This window comes from Panulirus ornatus, chromosome 13 (genome assembly GCF_036320965.1).
Source record: "Panulirus ornatus isolate Po-2019 chromosome 13, ASM3632096v1, whole genome shotgun sequence".
Classification (NCBI taxonomy): domain Eukaryota; kingdom Metazoa; phylum Arthropoda; class Malacostraca; order Decapoda; family Palinuridae; genus Panulirus; species Panulirus ornatus.
In genome coordinates, this window is record NC_092236.1 from 18,286,834 (window position 1) to 18,299,227 (window position 12,394).

A 12,394-nucleotide genomic window follows, 5' to 3' on the forward strand; every position below is an offset into this window, starting at 1 on the left:
TGCAGGAGAGAGAAGAGGAGAGGAAAAGGTCGGAGAAAGGGATGGGAATAAGAGTGGATAATCCAGAGAGAGAGAGAGAGAGAGAGAGAGAGAGAGAGAGAGAGAGAGAGAGAGAGAGAGAGAGAGAGAGAGAGAGGAGCAAAGACCTGGTGGGCAGAAAGATGGGACAGGATGGGAACAGGGGAGGAAGAAACGGTGGCTGGGGAGGCATAAAGGCGGGATGAGGGAGAAGGAAGGAGACGGACATACCACCAGCAGAGACCACAGACCCCCAGAAGTAGGACGAACTAATTCTTCAGACAAAGTTCAACTGTAACACAAACTATCATATAAATAAAAGTTTGGTCCAAACTACTTCAAACTCACACTTTCTACCGAAGCCCTCCCGTCGTCGCCCCCCCCCCCCCTTCCACCCACCCCTCCTTCCTTTCCGCCTCCACCCCTTCCCGGTCTCCAGCCATCAGGACTCTCCCCCAACCTTCCCCTCCCGGCTCCGCCACTGCCCCCAACACTCCAACATCCAACACAGGCTGGCGGCGGAAGTGGGCCAACTAGTCAAAACAAGCTGGGAAAACTGAGACTTTTTCTCCTTTGGGCATGAGGACGGTGGGTCAGTGAACCTCCGGAGCCAGTACCCACCTCACATTCCCTCACAACCCTCCCCATTCCGCCCCAACCCTCACAAACTCCCACTAAACTCGAACCCTCACAGCCCCTTACTCCACCCAACCCTCACAGCCCCTTACTCCACCCCAACCCTCACAGCCCCTTCCTCCACCCCAACCCTCACAGCCCCTTACTCCACCCCAACCCTCACATCCCCTTCCTCCACCCCAACCCTCACAACCAGGGTCCCACTCCACCCTCTCCCCCCCGCCCCCACACGCACAACACATAACACTTCCCTGCCAAAAAATATCAACAGGTCTAAAAACAAGCATACCTCACACCCCAACATTAATCGTCCCCCTCCCCCTCTAAGCTCCTCGTAACATATCAATACTAATCACCATTCCCCCTCCTCACATTCCTACCCCCTCCTCATCAGTCACCAAACCCCCCTCCCCACTGCATATCGTAACAACAAAAACGCTACTCCAGCCTACCCTCAGACATTAAAGCCAATCGAAGTTGAATTACAGTACCATAAACAAATGCAAATGTCGTATTATGCTCACATCATTCCTAAAGACACACACACACACACACACATACACACACACACACACACACACACACACACACACACACACACACAAACACGCAAGTTACATAAGGCATGATAAACAGTTTTCTTTTTTTAATGCCAGCAGTGTTGATGTGCCACCCCTCACAAGTGGTAAGGAAGACGGGGGTTCGGATCCAGCCACCTCATGCAACCCATCCATTATTCATCTGTCAACCCTCACGTCAATGTCAAAGGAGAAATGTATAAAAGAGTTCTCGCTGGCTGGCAACGATCATACGCTAATAAAAGGATATAGAACGATGACAACAGATGACCCATAATTCACAGGAGGAAAAAAAAATCACATGACGCGTCTATTAGAGATCATTGGATCCCATACTAGTGAATATATATATATATATATATATATATATATATATATATATATATATATATATATATATATATATATATATATATTCCTAGAGTCCAGTGGGGTTAATGAAACACGGTAAGTGTCACCAGTGCACTTTCGTGTAATAATCACATCATCAGGGAAGACACAAGAGAGAAATACAACTTACAGTTGATATACAACGAAGAGACGTAGCTAGGACGCCATTTGGTAAACAAGGGGGAACATACTTATTAGTCCCTAAAGCACCGTTTACGTGATAGGAGCAATAATACTTTTACCCCCAAGTTCGTAATGTTTATAATGGTAATAAAAGCGAATTTCTTGCCCTCGTCCGTTTGTACGTTTATTCGATCTATATTTGCGCATATAAGTAAAATTTTTTACGATTCTCACCTTACTGATAAAGCATGCATAACCGTTCTTTATACTTCCTGTCAATAAAGCGCGTACCTTACTGACGTGTATCGAAGCACACATTACTCATACATTTCTAATGTGATTTATAATATCCATGATTTCAGAGAGCCTGCTGCAATCTTTATCATTTTCAACTCATAAGTAAAGTCTGTACAATGACTAACGCTTGGGGGAGCTGCTTTATTCCTCGATACTCATCCACAGACCTTGGTGCCACTGCTTTATTATCTGTAGCTCATGCATACAGCCTGGTGTCGCTGTATTCTTGATGTAACTCATAAATACAACCCGCTCTTGCTACTCTGTAAATTCCAACCCATTAATAAAGCTACTTATCAGAGCTTTATTATTATGAACTCCAAAGATTAAGCCGAATTTATTGCTTTATCATCAGTATATCATACAGTGTGTGTGTGTGGTGTGTGTGTGTGTGTGTGTGTGTGTGTTCGTGTTCCTGCGACTGACTGATCCCTACGGGTATAGGCGACAGGCGTTCCCCAGGGGCCAAGGTGACACCTTCCCAGTGTAAGTCTTGGCCGGGAACGACACAATAGTACTGGGGAATGTAAACATCAACGGGCCGGGCTGGGCCGGGTCGACGCGCACACACACACACACACACACACACCTCAGGGCTTCTAAATAAACCAGCAATTTACGTAAACAACTTACAAACACGCTCGATATATGTGCGCATTTACGTATTTTTTATATAACACGCTACACACACACACACACACACACACACACACACACACACACACACAAATGGAAATCTACATAACACACAATCATATTCCCCAAGTGATTTCCTCTTTTCATTAACAACATTAAATTCCTCTCAGCATGATTGTACTATGCTGGCGACGGAAGCAGGATATAGGCATAACAGAATCATTCTGGATTCCTTCCCAAACTAGGCCCATAATGCATGACTGGACTGACGATTTTGCCGTAATTCATGCGTCCAAGGGTGAGTTTGACTAAAGTTGGAGTCTACCTATCGCATGTGGCTTGCGAATAATAATCTACATAGAATATGACCAAAATGTTTAGAACTTACGACGAATGGTAATGGACACGAGCCGATCCATTTCCCACCACAACATGCAAGAACGCTACATATAGGGCTCCCTGAACACCCCGACATTATGACCCTACTCAGGCTAGGGGTACAGATACGCCTGGGAGTTTGCCCTCTCCTGCTGATACTGAACAGGTATGTTAACATGCAGAACTTTGCCATCAGCCTTTACACCCACATCCTGCAAACAGCATGTGCATTGACTTGTAAAATCAAAGAATTCACAGTTAGTTTTTCATGTACAACAAGAGTCGCTTCAGCAGTTCATCCTGGTGCTGTACTCCCGATACTTGAGAGCAACCCTAACTTCCTCTACTGCAAGTAGTTCATGCATCATGTAACATGTTATATAATTCAGTCGCTAAGGTTCAGTCTCTGGACCTTTCATGCAGTCCGTATTCCCTTCTGTAAAGCCGCCCAGAAAATGGGTAGGAGTGGACAATAAATTACTCACTGTTCTTGAGGCAAAAATCAGTGTTTCACTCCATCTCTCCCTCACGCACACTCCCTATTGCTATGACTACCACACACCACGCCCTTCCCTCCCTCCCTCCCCCTCTCCATTCGTGCCTTCTAATTTCCTCAACCCATTTCCCTTGCAATCGCCTCCTCTCCTACTCCCTCCTCCTTCAAAGCAGCATCCTACTCGTCCTAATCCCTTTGTACCCCTATCTTCCCTCACCATACCCCTGTCCCCCTTGAAAATCCCTCTAACGCCTCTCCCAGCGTCATCACCACCACTACTGCCCCACTGCAATCCCTCTATCGCCTTCCCCAGCACTTCCTCAATTCAACTCCCCCAACTTCAATCTTTCCATCGTCTCCTCAGCATCTTATCTTCCTACCCACTCCAATCCATCAACCTCTCCCTCCTCCTCCTCCATGCATCTCCTTCAACGTAAGTCCTACCACATGAATCCCTCCACCACCTCCACTTGCACCAGCCTCACCACAATACCTCCACCACCTCCACTTGTACCACTCTCACCACAATACCTCCCTAGAGAAATCCCTTAACCACGTCACATGCCATAACTCCCCCACACTTCAAAACCTCCCCTTACACCTCCTTCACCACAACTCCCCCCACTTCAACCCTTCAACCACCTCACGCGACCACTAGCACCCCAGGTGACTCGTCTCCTTAACCCCTTCAAAAGATAACCCTTAAACCCCCCCCCCCCCCCTCCTTTCCCAACCCCCTCGAGGAAACAGCCAAAACACTTCTCCCTTCTACCATCAGCATTAATGATATTACCTTCGCTACAGTTAGCGTTCTCCTGGCTAGTAACGTTAACCAACGCTCTAATCCCTTTACCTCTGGTCACACACGCCTTCAGCAGATGCCCTATATAATCATGGCGTCTTCCCTCACACTGTACACACACCGTCATCTCTTCCACCCACCTTGTGTCTCCTTTCCCATCTTCTGTTCTAGCCTCCCTTTCCCTCCTCCTACTTTATCTTCATCCATTTTCTTTATCTTTTCTTGGCATCCTTCTTTCATAATTACACTTTCCTTCCTTCTTTTTTTCAGTCTTTCTCATCCATTTACATCAACTTACACCAGGGCTCGCCGAGGATGATGCAGTCTAAAACTGGATCGTCGGTTCTATTTTAGAAATAACATAGGTGAAGAGAGCTAAAATCTAGAGCACACACACACACACACACACACACACACACACACACACACACTGGTCGCCAGTTATTCTAGAACACCTTTAATTCCTTCTAATTCGATGCTAGGACACTAGAAATTACCCTGGGGAGCTTTAAGAGTTTCCTAGCAATATGTACGAGAGCGGCAATGACTCCAGGCCACTCTGTAGATGCTGTGTTATCCAGGAAGTCCTAGAACGCTGTGTACCCGACTAGGGCACTTGTGAGGTAACAAAGGGCGATCTACGATACTAGAGGCTGATTCTACGACTCTCTCAAGCCTTCACGTAGGAGGATCTAAGATGCTGTAAGCTCTAACTCATCTCTGGTGCTTCTATCACGTGGCCGTCGGCTGCGACACGTTTAAAAATGCTTACTCGAGCGCTGGACGAAAAGCCACAGAAATGTTTCTTTCAAATCTAATCTTCCACAGTCAGTTACGTAAGAGGCATTTCGTTTTCATTTTAACACTTCTAAATAATCATGACCGCTGTCCAGGTGTTACATAAGTTGTACCCTTGTACATTAACACCAAACTTCTACGAGCAACACTGAAAAAGGATGAATACCGTCAAGTACCAGAAGCTCTGAGCTTGTTGAGGTCAGCGAAAGCAACAGGTATATTCCCAGCATTGTTCAGACTGTAATTTACCATTTGTGTTTTACGTGGAGAAGGTCTTTAATGTCACTTAATAATGTATATATGTGATATTTACACACATAAACACAACCCAAGCTTAAGCCGGGTGTAACTACTCATTTGTACGGGGAGGGATTTTTACATTTCGTGGGGCCTTACCTTTAGAATATTCCATAATATCATACAACTATACAGTGAGTGTATTTGTGTATGTGTGTGTGGTGTGTGGTGTGTGTGTGTGTGTGTGTGTGTGTGTGTGTGTGGACACTGACACCCAACCCCCCGCAGGTGGTCTCAAAAGGCTTGGCTGATATAGACCTAAGGACCCCTCTGTAGGTTTAGCAAGCGAGGCCTACCCCCGCGCGCTCCTGTGGTCTGCGTGTAGGCCTACCAGACCCGCCACCAGCCAGCCAGACGGATCAGCCGGCTCCCTCCTCCTGCCGAAGGCCTTGCCAAATAACACAGGAATTTCATCCTCGTCTCTTGTTATGCTTGGAGAGTCGTCTCACTCTTAACGATCAGGGATATAACAATTATCCCCTCCGAACAACAAGCCATCTCTATTCAATCCCGTTCGGTAAACAAATCCCCCTTCTCCCGCCCCATCCCACACCAGCAAACAACTATTCTTCTCTACCAATACACACGTACCACTTAATCACAACCAGCCCCCTCCCTCTCCCTCAATTTATAAGCAAACACTCTCTACCACTGACAACCATGACCACCCCACCAATAAACAACAACCCCCCACCACTCATACAACAATTACTCCCCGACTGGCAAACAACCCCACACTATCAGACACTCCTCCAGCACCCGACACAACCTGCCCTTCTAACCAACAACCAACCACCACCACCCCGCCACTACACACAACCATGCCTCCCCTACCAATACACAACCAACCCCCATCACCAAACACAACCATACATCCCCCTCCGATAAAGAACTCCCACTCACAACCACCAATACGCAAAAACCCCTTACCACCACCACCACCACCACTACACACAACCAGCCCTCCCCTCACCAATAAACAACCAGGTCAACCACAGTGTTATGGCTAAACTTCCTCCTCTGAACACGGCCAGGAATCACGTGCGTTTGTAAACATACCTCGAACAGCTGAGCGTCTATGTCGGGGTGGGGGAATAGTGGGAGGGAAGGAGAGGGGGTTGAGTAGTGGTCCTTAGTGGGGGGATGGGGAGGGAGTGAGACGGAGACGGCGGAGAGGGGAAGGAGGAGGGAGAAGATAAAAAGGTTGCCAAATGCTCTCGTTTCAAATGCCTGAATTCAAAACCGCTAAGGTATGTTTCCCTTTAGGTTTTACTACTGACAAACAACCTTTCTACTAGTAATATGTACACACACAACTTCAGTAAGTGACGACGAACACCTTTTTCAAATTTCAATGGAAGTATAAATATACGATGACTTAACCACACTCGTACAATAAAGAAGACCTTCGGTAAATACCCTCAATATATATATATATATATATATATATATATATATATATATATATATATATATATATATATATATATATTACTACGTTGCTTATGTGAGGCATCTTCAAGTCAAGAAACACAAGACGGCAGAAAAACCCTTACCCGAAAGACGCAAACTTTCACATTATCGGAAGAAAAAGGGAAGCCCTCACAGAACCCTTAAATGGAAATAGTACAACGATCCCTTAAAACTAAACGAAAAACAACTACTCCCAGTGTCTTTAAAAAAAAGGAAAAGGGGAGGAGAGGAGGGAGAAGAGCCTCCTCTCCCAAGGTTCCTTAAGAAGGCCAGATGGAAAGTGGCCACAAGAAGCCCTCTTGCCTTTCCTACACGGCTTACCTACCTACCTACATCTACGACGCCTCGTAGGTAACACCCAGGGACATGCAATGCAAAGGGGATAAAGGTAAGACGAAGAGCAGGTAGGGGGAGAAAATGGGGAAAGGGGGGAAATGAAGAGGGGGTGAAAGGGAGGGTGGTTAAGGAAATGGATGAGGAGGTAAGAGACAACCAATGAAAGCATCCCATAATATATATATATATATATATATATATATATATATATATATATATATATATATATATATATATATATATATATATTGCGTGGTTACCATGCATGAGCAGACGGGATGTTTGTTTCTACTGGGAGAGGAGAGCAGGGAGAGTTACGACATGGCCAGAGTGGCAGAGGCAGTGGTGGTGGTGGTGGGGGCAGGTCTGGGGAGAGTGTTGGTAGCAGTAGTGGGTGTATGTCAGGGAGTGGTAGAGACAGGTCACAAAGAACTGTGGTGGTGGTGTAGGTCAGGGAGAGCTGCGGTGGTGGTGGTAGGTCAGGGCAGATAATAGAGAGTGGTAGTGGTGGTAGTGGTGTGATAGATCCGGGAGAATGGTGGTAGTGGTGGGTCTGGGTGGTTGCTAGTGGTGGGTCTGGGAGGGTGGTGGTGGTAGATCCGGGACAATGGTGGTAGTGGTGGGTTTGGGTTGGTGGTAGTGGTGGGTCTGGGAGGATGTTGGGGATGGGTTTGCGGGAGTGGCAGTGGCGATGGTGGGTCAGGGAAGAGTGCTGGTTGTGGTAGGTCAGGGAGAGTGCTGGTGATGGTGGTAGGTCAGGGAGAGTGGTGGCGCTGGTGGTAGGTCAGGGGCTCTGATTGATTTATGCCGCAAGAACGGTGAATTTATTGAACACTCCTGCCCATCCTGTGGGCGGTGGCGCCAAAAGGGATCCAGAGTGCACACACACACAGAGTGCACCAACGGCCCAGGGATGGGGGCCTCTGGCTGTGTTACACAGTAATGTTTCTGAGGGTTGTGGTTGTGGTGGTGTCAGGTCTGGCAGGGTGGTGATTGGTGGTTGCAGGTCAGGGGGAAGGGGAATGGTGGTGGTAGGTTAGGGAGTGTTGATGGGGAAGAAAGGGGGGAATGGCAGGTCATGGGAAGAGTGGTGGTTGACAGTGGTGGTGGCGAGGGTCGCGGCCCGACGGGAGCCTATGTTATCAGCACCACTACAGACCACTGAGCGCCCTCCTCTTCAACCCATTATGACTATCACCACCACCACCTCTAAATATAAACCATCCCTCCTCCTCCTCCTCCCCACCTCCTCCATCACCCTCCCCTACACTCTATCCCTCCCTGTAACACATATCCCCAACTCCCCTCCCACTCCTGTCCTCTATAACCCTCCTCCTTGCACCCTACTCTCCTCATCCCCCTTCCATCCATCCCCACCACATTCCCCAACCCTCCTACACTCCTCCTAATACCACATCATCCCCAACTCCTCCCCAGCAATATAATGCTATATCGCCCTCCCTCCTCCCCTCACAACTCTGCTATCACACCTACTGTCCCTACCATCTTTCCCTTCCACGCAGGTCATTCCCAAGTATAGATCTTAGTCGTTTCTCATCCCAAAGTCCTCCTCACTGTCTCATAACAGCACCTCCCTACCTCCCTCCCATCCGGCTACATCATACTGACTTTTAAACGTGTAAAAATGAGGCGAGTTGGATCCAATGGCCGCTACGACATAAGGCTCATCCGCCAACCACAACATGAAAGACTTGCTACTCTAAGAGCTGCCAGCGACTTAACTGTATAACCCAGGCTTGAAAAAAGTGCACGCGTCACGGCCAGTTATAGGCCCTTATTACCACTCACCAGTCAACCACAATTCCAGCAACGAGATTCGTCAACCACAATCGCGTCAACCACCACTGATGACGTCACAGCCGTAGATACAAACCTGAAAAATACAAAATACAGAAATTAGCTTTTGTTGGAATAAATTATAAAAATAAGATGGTTACAAAAAGTCCAAATTTGATACTTACCAGCAAATTGTTTAATTAGTCGTCAGCTATTTTCTTTCTTTTCTCTCTTCTTTCTGCTTCAATTTTCGTCATTCACGTCACAGCTCCCAATTACTCGAGTTGTGTCGTAAAAGGTATTGTAACTTCTTACGTTCGCTCTTACTGTCTGTCGGTTTTCTCGAGGTGTCGCAACCCGGTAATTTTTCCGTTTACGGACGCACGTTGTTCTACATGATGGATTTTGACGCAAGTGGTATGAAAGGATTCTTTACGCTGTGTGGAGATGATGGAGAACGAGGGATTTTAAGTGTAGCACCCCAAACTCCATCAATTTCAAGTTCTCCTCCTAAAGTGTAAAGTGAGTAAGGCTATAAAATGGAGGGAAATATTAAGGGGGTTGGCAGCACAACAAAAATGCACTTGAAACACTTTCGTCAAAATCTAGTACCTAGAAAACTACGTCTATTCGCGACGTCATATGCTGTCCTCGCGCTAACAAGCCAATTAAAATGCTGACCGTCCTGGCGCTTGTTCGGATGGTACAGAGCTTTATCCGGTTTGTGAGTCGATATACAAACTGAATAAAGCTGTAATAAGAGAAAATTTGCCTGTGGGTCTTGCACTGCCATAGTTCCATTGGTATTAATGCATTCCACTGAACGCCCCAGTGCATACGACGTAACCTTTGTGTCTGACTGAATGTAGGTAACAATGTTGGGTGAGTTCAGATGTCTATGTAGATAAGAGGGCCGGAAGTAATTCATATAAGATCTACCCCACTGAGGGTCAGATTCTTAGATCTAAATAGACGTCTGAAATCATTGTTTACCTTCTGAACCAAATGATTCATGCCGTCGTAGATGTTTTCATAAATGATTAATTTTCTCCAATAACAGAACCCACAAGTCACCTATGGCGTTAAAACAGGAAGATAATTATGTTTTATATTTTCTGGTATTTTGACATTAATCATTTAGTATATAATCCCACACTTCCCCTCTCCCTCATAACCTCACCAATGAGTTATGAAATACCAAAAGATAGGTTTTAAGAGCGAAAAAGAAAAATCCCCCATCATCTTTAATCACTCTCCAGCGGCCAACAGCGATTACACAAGACTAGACCACAAAATAGTCCTCAGAAACGCGCGTCCGCCAACTGAAATCTTACCCGTTATTCAAATCACCGTTGAACAGTGAATCCTCTTTCAACGATGGCTTACATCAATGTCCACCATCTAGGTCAAATGATTTCCTGATTTCCTCTAAACCCACACCTCTCATACCTCACTATGTAATGCCCCTTTGAGTCAACCAATCTCTGTTTTTATCCACTTAATACACTTGTCTTTCAGCATACGGAATATCCTTCAGTAATCAGTTAGTACCGTTGATCTCCTCTTAACTATAGTGTCATACTGTACAGCATTTGACACCGTGTAGCATCGCATTAAACAGGATCGACTCCCCTTTTCTGACCGTCACTTCTGAAAGAGTCTTCCTTAACCCGAGCAACTTTACAACCCAATCTCAACAATGACTGAGCTACGATCTCCTGTTACTCTCTCTCTCTCTCTCTCTCTCTCTCTCTCTCTCTCTCTCTCTCTCTCTCTCTCTCTCTCTCTCTCTCCTTTATAAGGGGGTCCCCGGCTCGCCAACGACTGCTATGACTCAACTGTATAAACAGGAAGAGGGAACGACCAGCACGACACGCACCAACCACACTGTCCAAGTGGGGACGACCAACACGACCCATGACAAGATTAACACCCCCTCCCCCCGTCCCCTCCCAACCGCCTGGACACGCACGCCTCTACATGCAAGCATTAAACACGGGACAACGATTCACAGCAGAAAAATGAATGCAAGCAGACAAAAAAAAGGAAAAAATTCAAGGAAAAAATTCAAACTTCAAAGTAGCCAACACACACAAACACACACACACACACACACACACACACACACACACCACCTCCTCCTCCAACCTTCGATGGGCTAGGACGTGTATCAGCGGCGCTCTCGGGTCGCCTATAGGTGAACATGCCGACCTGAACTCTCTCTCTCTCTCTCTCTCTCTCTCTCTCTCTCTCTCTCTCTCTCTCTCTCTCTCTCCCTACCCTGATCCTTGCATTACGCCTTGTCAGACCCACCATCTGCACACACAAGAATGCCTACCTCTCATAAATTTGATTGTGAAGAGAGATATACAAATTAGATTACCATTGAACTAGTCTCTCTCTCTCTCTCTCTCTCTCTCTCTCTCTCTCTCTCTCTCTCTCTCTCTCTCTCTAGGGGTCTACATCAAGGGCTGTGGTCGCCTCAGCGCAGACACCAAGGCAACGGACGTATTCCGAACCGTTGGAGTGAGGTACTACCCAGCTGGCCACAGCGAGAGCTGAGGTCGCGACCCAGCACCCCCCCAGCATCACCCTACCAGACTCACTCACCACCACCACGATACGTCCCACACTAACCTCCCATGACCATCCTCCGCCACCACAATCGCCTTGCACCAACCAGTGCTCGGTCGGATCCCAGGACGTGAGGCACATCATACGTACACACAGAATCAGATGCTCAGCAGAAAAGACAATGGACACAAAAAAAATAACCTATCTATTGACGGAATTTTTCAAGTCACCGAAATTACCACGGATAATGGAACTTAGCATATTCATCTGTTAGTTGTACAGAGGTAAAGCATTTCAATTATGTATAAAGGGTACGTGGCTTGGAACAGGTGGAGGCAAGTACAGAGCGTACAATAAATATATCAGCATAGGAGGGTGACATATACAGAACATCCTGTTAATATTTCCAAGTTCACGGCGGAAGATGTCGTCCCATGCCCAACACTAGAGGGGAAACGGGAATATTAAAACGAGCCCAATACATCGGCATATCATCGAAACACCTCACTACTTCGAGCAATCAAATAAGTACAGCTGACTGTGTAGATGATATACTGAACACTGATAACCCAGCCAAATACCCTTCAAAGTACTTGCTCCCTTTAGAAAAAAAAAAAAAAAATACCACAGTGAGCATATATCACCACGCAAAACCGGTGAAAAGACCGAGTTAAGAATACGTACGAGAGGTCCATCACCACTCAGAGCAAAATATCATAATTACTGAGACACGTAAAAATCTCAATCAATTGTACTCAGGTCACC

General features: G+C 46.5%; 1 protein-coding gene across 3 annotated transcripts in view; it reads right to left on the bottom strand.

Moving 5' to 3' along the window:
• The window catches only part of LOC139752793 (uncharacterized), a 361,216-nt gene that overhangs the window by 49,022 nt on the left and 299,800 nt on the right, over positions 1-12,394 (bottom strand). For 2 of the 3 annotated variants that reach the window (XM_071668710.1, XM_071668709.1), the window contains exon 2: positions 9,068-9,152. The exons of the other annotated variant lie outside the window; for it this stretch is intronic. The gene's annotated coding sequence lies outside the window, so the exon portion shown is untranslated. The remainder of the gene's footprint in view (positions 1-9,067; positions 9,153-12,394) is intronic. 3 annotated transcript variants of the gene reach the window in all.